The sequence below is a fragment of the Podarcis pityusensis genome, assembly GCF_964106645.2.
Source record: "Podarcis pityusensis genome assembly, chromosome: 8".
Lineage (NCBI taxonomy): Eukaryota > Metazoa > Chordata > Lepidosauria > Squamata > Lacertidae > Podarcis > Podarcis pityusensis.
In genome coordinates, this window is record NC_138033.1 from 79,905,077 (window position 1) to 79,911,076 (window position 6,000).

The window sequence follows — 6,000 nt, forward strand, 5'->3', positions numbered from 1 at the left end:
TTCAGGGTAGTATTTGCAACCGTTGGGCACCATTTTTGAGTGAGTTGACAAAAGTGAGTTTTTTTCTGAAATTGTGCCCCCAGGGCTTAGGGATTTTTTCAAATAAATATTTTTCAGCCGGTTAATTTTCGAGGGCTGATTTCTTGTCCTGTGATAAAAAGCCTTCTGTTTCGACCGCCAAACTTTTCAGGGGAGCATTTGCAACCGTTGGACACCATTTTTGAGTGAATTGCCGAAAGTCAATTTTTTTCTGAAATTGGGACCCCGGGGCTTAGGGATTTTTTCAAAAAAATATTTTTCCGCCCGTTAAGTTGTCTGGGTCAGATTTCTTGTCCAGTGATAAAAAGCCTTGTGCTTCAACCGCCAAAATTTTCACGGGAGCTTTTGCAACCGTTGGACACCATTTTTGAGTGAATTGCCGAAAGTCAATTTTTTTCTGAAATTGGGACCCCGGGGCTTAGGGATTTTTTCAAAAAAATATTTTTCCGCCCGTTAAGTTTTCGAGGTGAGATTTCTTGTCCTGTGAGAAAAAGCCTTCTGTTTCGACTGCCAAGCTTTTCAGGGGAGCATTTGCAACCGTTGGACACCATTTTTGAGTGAATTGCCGAAAGTTAGATTTTTTCAGAAATTGTGACCCCGGGGCTTAGGGATTTTTTCAAAAAAATATTTTTCCGCCGGTTAAGTTGTCGAGGTCAGATTTCTTGTCGTGTGATAAAAAGCCTTGTGTTTCGACCGCCAAACGTTTGAGCGGAGCATTTGCAACGGTTGGGCACCATTTTTGAATAAATTGCCGAAAGTCACATTTTTTTCTGAAATTGTGACCCCGGGGATTAGGGATTTTTTCAAAAAAATCTTCTGCTGGTTAAGTTGTCGAGGTCTGATTTCTTGTCCTGTGATAAAAAGCCTTCTGTTTCGACCGCCAAACCTTTCAGGGGAGTATTTGCAACCGTTGGACACCATTTTTGAGTGAGTTGACAAAAGTCAGCTTTCTTCTGAAATTGTGCTCCCGGGGCTTAGGGATTTTTTCAAAAAAATATTTTTCCGCCGGTTAAGTTTTCAAGGGCTGATTTCTTGTCCTGTGATAAAAAGTATTCTGTTTCGACCGCCAAACTTTTCAGGGGAGCATTTGCAACCGTTGGACAACATTTTTGAGTGAATCTCCGAAAGTCACATATTTTCTGAAATTGTGACCCCGGGGCTTAGGGATTTTGTCAAAAAAACTTCTTCCGAGGTCTGATTTCTAAGTTGTCGAGGTCTGATTTCTTGTCCTGTGATAAAAAGCCTTCTGTTTCGACCACCACACCTTTCAGGGGAGTATTTGCAAACGTTGGACACCATTTTTGAGTGAGTTGACAAAAGTCAATTTTTTTCTGAAATTGTGCCCCCGGGGCTTCGGGATTTTTTCAAAAAAAAATTTCTCCGCCGGTTTAGTTTTCGGGGGCTGATTTCTTGTCCTGTGATAAAAAGCCTTCTGTTTCGACCGCCAAGCTTTTCAGGGGAGCATTTGCAACCGTTGGACACCATTTTTGAGTGAATTGCCGAAAGTTAGATTTTTTCAGAAATTGTGACCCCGGGGCTTAGGGATTTTTTCAAAAAAATATTTTTCCGCCGGTTAAGTTGTCGAGGTCAGATTTCTTGTCGTGTGATAAAAAGCCTTCTGTTTCGACCCCCAAACGTTTCAGCGGAGCATTTGCAACCGTTGGACTCCATTTTTGAGTGAGTTGACAAAAGTCACATTTTTTTCTGAAATTGTGACCCCGGGGCTTAGGGATTTTTTCAAAAAAATATTTTTCCGCCGGTTAAGTTTTCGAGGGCTGATTTCTTGTCCAGTGATAAAAAGCCTTGTGTTTCAACCGCCAAACTTTTCAGGGAAGCATTTGCAACCGTTGGACACCATTTTTGAGTGAATTGCCGAAAGTTAGATTTTTTCAGAAATTGTGACCCCGGGGCTTAGGGATTTTTTCAAAAAAATACTTTTCCGCCTGTTAAGTTGTCTGGGTCAGATTTCTTGTCCAGTGATAAAAAGCCTTGTGCTTCAACCGCCAAAATTTTCACGGGAGCTTTTGCAACCGTTGGACACCATTTTTGAGTGAATTGCCGAAAGTCAATTTTTTTCTGAAATTGGGACCCCGGGGCTTAGGGATTTTTTCAAAAAAATATTTTTCCGCCCGTTAAGTTTTCGAGGTCAGATTTCTTGTCCTGTGATAAAAAGCCTTCTGTTTCGACTGCCAAGCTTTTCAGGGGAGCATTTGCAACCGTTGGACACCATTTTTGAGTGAATTGCCGAAAGTTAGATTTTTTCAGAAATTGTGACCCCGGGGCTTAGGGATTTTTTCAAAAAAATATTTTTCCGCCGGTTAAGTTGTCGAGGGTTGATTTCTTGTCCTGTGAGAAAAAGCCTTGTGTTTCGACCGCCAAACGTTTCAGCGGAGCATTTGCAACCGTTGGACTCCATTTTTGAGTGAGTTTACAAAAGTCACATTTTTTTCTGAAATTGTGACCCCGGGGCTTAGGGATTTTTTCAAAAAAATATTTTTCCGCCGGTTAAGTTTTCGAGGGCTGATTTCTTGTCCAGTGATAAAAAGCCTTGTGTTTCAACCGCCAAACTTTTCAGGGAAGCTTTTGCAACCCTTGGACACCATTTTTGAGTGAATTGCCGAAAGTCAGATTTTTTCTGAAATTGTGACCCCGGGGCTTAGGGATTTTTTCAAAAAAATCTTCTTCTGCTGCTTAAGTTGTCGAAGGCTGATTTCTTGTCCTGTGATAAAAAGCCTTCTGTTTCGAACGCCAAACCTTTCAGGGGAGTATTTGCAACCGTTGGACACCATTTTTGAGTGAGTTGACAAAAGTCAGTTTTTTTCTGAAATTGTGCCCCCGGGGCTTAGGGATTTTTCCAAAAAAATATTTTTCCGCCGGTTAAGTTTTCGAGGGCTGATTTCTTGTCCAGTGATAAAAAGCCTTGTGTTTCAACCGCCAAACTTTTCAGGGAAGCTTTTGCAACCGTTGGACACCATTTTTGAGTGAATTGCCGAAAGTTAGATTTTTTCAGAAATTGTGACCCCGGGGCTTAGGGATTTTTTCAAAAAAATACTTTTCCGCCTGTTAAGTTGTCTGGGTCAGATTTCTTGTCCAGTGATAAAAAGCGTTGTGTTTCGACCGCCAAACGTTTCAGCGGAGAATTTGCAACCGTTGGACACCATTTTTGAGTGAGTTGACAAAAGTGAGTTTTTTACTGAAATTGTGCCCCCGGGGCTTAGGGATTTTTTCAAAAAAATATTTTTCCGCCCGTTAAGTTTTCGAGGTCAGATTTCTTGTCCTGTGATAAAAAGCCTTCTGTTTCGACTGCCAAGCTTTTCAGGGGAGCATTTGCAACCGTTGGACACCATTTTTGAGTGAATTGCCGAAAGTTAGATTTTTTCAGAAATTGTGACCCCGGGGCTTAGGGATTTTTTCAAAAAAATATTTTTCCGCCGGTTAAGTTGTCGAGGGTTGATTTCTTGTCCTGTGAGAAAAAGCCTTGTGTTTCGACCGCCAAACGTTTCAGCGGAGCATTTGCAACCGTTGGACTCCATTTTTGAGTGAGTTTACAAAAGTCACATTTTTTTCTGAAATTGTGACCCCGGGGCTTAGGGATTTTTTCAAAAAAATATTTTTCCGCCGGTTAAGTTTTCGAGGGCTGATTTCTTGTCCAGTGATAAAAAGCCTTGTGTTTCAACCGCCAAACTTTTCAGGGAAGCTTTTGCAACCCTTGGACACCATTTTTGAGTGAATTGCCGAAAGTCAGATTTTTTCTGAAATTGTGACCCCGGGGCTTAGGGATTTTTTCAAAAAAATCTTCTTCTGCTGCTTAAGTTGTCGAAGGCTGATTTCTTGTCCTGTGATAAAAAGCCTTCTGTTTCGAACGCCAAACCTTTCAGGGGAGTATTTGCAACCGTTGGACACCATTTTTGAGTGAGTTGACAAAAGTCAGTTTTTTTCTGAAATTGTGCCCCCGGAGCTTAGGGATTTTTCCAAAAAAATATTTTTCCGCCGGTTAAGTTTTCGAGGGCTGATTTCTTGTCCAGTGATAAAAAGCCTTGTGTTTCAACCGCCAAACTTTTCAGGGAAGCTTTTGCAACCGTTGGACACCATTTTTGAGTGAATTGAGGAAAGTCAGATTTTTTCTGAAATTGTGACCCCGGGGCTTAGGGATTTTTTCAAAAAAATCTTCTGCTGCTTAAGTTGTCGAAGGCTGATTTCTTGTCCTGTGATAAAAAGCCTTCTGTTTCGACCGCCAAACCTTTCAGGGGAGTATTTGCAACCGTTGGACACCATTTTTGAGTGAGTTGACAAAAGTCAGTTTTTTTCTGAAATTGTGCCCCCGGGGGCTTAGGGATTTTTCCAAAAAAATTTTTTCCGCGGTTTAGTTTTCGAGGGCTGATTTCTTGTCCTGTGATAAAAAGCCTTCTGTTTCGACCGCCAAACTTTTCATGGGAGCATTTGCAACCGTTGGACAACATTTTTGAGTGAATTGCCGGAAGGCACATTTTTTCTGAAATTGTGACCCCGGGGCTTAAGGATTTTTTCAAAAAAATACTTTTCCGCCTGTTAAATTGTCGAGGTCAGATTTCTTGTCGTGTGATAAAAAGCCTTGTGTTTCAACCGCCAAAATTTTCAGGGGAGCTTTTGCAACCGTTGGACCCCATTTTTGAGTGAATTGCCAAAATTCACATTTTTTCTGAAATTGGGACCCCGGGGCTTAGGGATTTTTTCAAAAAATCTTATTCTGCCGGTTAAGTTTTCGAGGGTTGATTTCTTGTCCTGTGAGAAAAAGCCTTCGGTTTCGACCGCCAAGCTTTTCAGGGGAGCATTTGCAACCGTTGGACACCATTTTTGAGTGAATTGGTGAAAATCACATTTTTTCTGAAATTGTAACCCCAGGGCTTAGGGATTTTTTCAAAAAAATATTTTTCCGCGGGTTAAGTTGTCGAGGTCAGATTTCTTGTCGTGTGATAAAAAGCCTTGTGTTTCGACCGCCAAACGTTTCAGCAGAGCATTTGCAACGGTTGGGCACCATTTTTGAGCGAATTGCCGAAAGTTAGATTTTTTCAGAAATTGGGACCCCGGGGCTTAGGGATTTTTTCAAAAAAATATTTTTCCGCCGGTTAAGTTGTCGAGGTCAGATTTCTTGTCGTGTGATAAAAAGCCTTGTGTTTCGACCGCCAAACGTTTCAGCGGAGCATTTGCAACGGTTGGGCACCATTTTTGAATAAATTGCCGAAAGTCACATTTTTTTCTGAAATTGTGCCCCCGGGGCTTAGGGATTTTTTCAAAAAAATATTTTTCTGCCTGTTAAGTTTTCGAGGGCTGATTTCTTGTTCAGTGATAAAAAGCCTTCTGTTTCGACCGCCAAACTTTTCAGGGGAGCATTTGCAACCGTTGGACAACATTTTTGAGTGAATCTCCGAAAGTCACATATTTTCTGAAATTGTGACCCCGGGTGTCAGGGCTTCCTCAGGTCTCAGCTCACAAAAGACCAACGCCAAGTTCTTCTTATATACAAAGGTATTTATTGGACTTCATTGTTTGCTTCACATCCGAGGCGCGCAGCCCCACGTCTGTTACGCTTAGACCGTTGAAGTCCCCTCTGAGTCAGTCCCTCCCCTGCACCAGTTTAAGAGGCTTGCGCTGCTCCACCTCTTCCTCTCTTTCCTTTTCCGCAGGGTCTTCCTGCCCGCTGGGGTTTCGCCCCTCCTGGATTCCCCTGACGCGGAATCCCCAGATTGCTCTTCCCCCCTCCTGCGGGCTTTGGGACCTGGCTCCTCCTCCGGGCTCCCTGTACTTCCGCGCGCCTCCACATTTGAACTTGGCGCGCGTGCCCAACCTCTAACCTTCCTTTTGACAGTTACACTACTCCCTTCACCACTCCCCTCCCCTTCCGGGAGGGTGGCTTGCTCCGACCTCCCTCCCTTCTCTGCTGCCGGAGCTGCTTCCCCTGATACACTGGAACCTCCACCCCCT